Genomic DNA, 2,156 nt, shown 5'->3' with positions numbered 1-2,156 from the left:
TTTTCAAGTGATCTACAGAAATAAAGGCTTGGTTCAGGTTTATGGCATGGTGATGTCCAGTGGTATGAGTAAGTAAGACAGGGATGGGCACGAGCACTGCAACTAACAAAGAGGTGCTTTCTGTCATTCATCATTGAAGGAAATTGACTTTGGGCTGTCTGTCTTTTTCAAACCTGGTCACGTGTTCACTGATGTGGTTGGAAGCCCATACTATGTTACCCCGGAAGTGTTATGCAAACGCTATGGTCCAGAGGCAGAGGTGTGGACAGCCGGGGTCATCCTATACATCTTACTCAGCGGTGTTCCACCATTTTGGGCAGAAACACAACAGGGAATTTTCGATGTTGTTCTACGAGGTCATATTGAGTTTGATTCAGAACCCTGGCCCACAATTTCCGAGAGTGCAAAGGATCTTATCAAAAAGATGCTTACTTCAAAACTATCTGAGCGGGAATTATGAGCGCCTGACTGCTCATGGAGTTCTATGTCATCCGTGGATATGTAAAGATGAAGATGGGTACCTCTGTATCAAATTTTTTTTTTTTTCTCTGTGGTCAGAGCTCCAGGTGAAAAAGTTTCATGTTTCATTGCATCCCATTCTGTTTCTGATCCAGTGGATTGAAGCCCCTGACCCTGTAACGAAATTTTCATATGAGTCGGATAGAATTAAGAGGTCTGCCGAGTTCGGGAAGTTTTGCAAGTTTTTAGAAGTGAAAACTGCGGGTGGATTGACCAATCATTGCAGATTTTGGGTTTTGGAGATCACTTAAAAGCATTGACCAGTTGCAAATATGAACTATCTCATTGGAGCGTTTAAGCTACCTTGTATAATATCTATCACCTTTTCTGTTTCGTAAGCAGGCTACTGTAAAGAAAGAAAATGGGCAAACTGCCTTGGTGCCTCTTTTTCGAAGCCAAGAAAATGTTGTTGGAGAGGTTTCGATAGAACCTGTTGCTGGTAAAAAAGTTGAGCATAATGGTGTAAAAATTGAGCTTCTAGGCCAAATAGAGTTGTATTTCGACAGGGGTAACTTCTACGATTTTATTTCCCTTGTTCGGGAGCTAGATGTACCTGCTGAGCTTCATGATCGTAAGACCTATCCATTCGAGTTCTCCACAGTTGAGATGCCATATGAGTCATACAATGGTGTAAATGGGAGGCTAAGGTACATTTTGAAGGTTACTATTAGTCGTAACTATGTCAGTAACATTGTCGAGTACCAAGACTTCTGGGTACGGAATTATACACCACTTCCAACAGTTAACAACAACATCAAGATGGAGGTCGGGATTGAGGATTGCCTACATATTGAGTTTGAATATTTCATGACAATCAGCAAATAGCAACTCAGGAACAAGAATCAACCAGTAATCCTGAATGGATACAAGGAGAGCATTTTGTGCATCAAGCCCTACAAAATTTCAGATTGTCATATGCATTAACAAACATAACTCAGCAGTTTCGTAGCGCGCTACGAAACTGCTGTAGGTGGTGATTTTAAACGCAGAGCAGCTATTTTGATTATATGAACGGGAATTTTGAAAGAGAGACACCTGTCCATCAATACAGCCTACAACACATTAGAAACATGGCAGCGTTCCATACCTTGGGTTATTAAAGAGACTTGAAGTACATGCTGCTGCATATTCGAAGTGATGGGGGACCAGAACCGAAAAGTAAGGGATATTCTCAGCCAACACGGAGCAGATTAAAGCCTTCAGTATCCAAAACCAGCATGAAGCATTAACTGCTCATTTCAGCCATCTCAGCCAAACGGAAAGGAAGCCAGGTGTCAAAGCTACAAGGAGGAATCATTCTACGAGGAGGATAGAATTAGAGTTTTAGTTTAATTAGGACTCTTTAGAATTTCAGTTAGCACTTATTGTATTAAATAGTTTGTTGCAAAGCAGATAGGGGTCATTAGTGACAGTCATCGAGCTCCCCTCATGCTGGAGGAGAAAGCTCTAAGTAGTTAGAAGTATGTTTCTATATATAGAGGAAACTTCTATGTAAGAAAGGTTGGATATTTGAGAAAACAGAGTTTATTTTGGCTTGTGTAAAAACTTATTTTCAGTAATACAAATGACTGCTTTTCTTCTCAGGATTCACACAGTGTTTCAAATGCTCAAGATATATGTGGTTTTGTTTTATCCTT

General features: G+C 40.5%; 1 pseudogene; it reads left to right on the top strand.

Annotated features, from left to right (window-relative positions):
- Nucleotides 1-700: 700 nt before the first annotated feature.
- LOC149231263 (vacuolar protein sorting-associated protein 26B pseudogene) lies at nt 701-1,344 on the top strand (annotated as a pseudogene).
- Nucleotides 1,345-2,156: the final 812 nt, after the last annotated feature.

This window comes from Pinus tabuliformis, chromosome J (genome assembly GCF_031772625.1).
Source record: "Pinus tabuliformis cultivar Carrire ecotype Pingquan chromosome J, CPIR1, whole genome shotgun sequence".
NCBI classification, from domain to species: Eukaryota; Viridiplantae; Streptophyta; class Pinopsida; order Pinales; family Pinaceae; genus Pinus; species Pinus tabuliformis.
The sequence above is the reverse complement of the archived record's forward strand: the minus strand, read 5'-3'. Positions and strand labels throughout refer to the sequence as shown.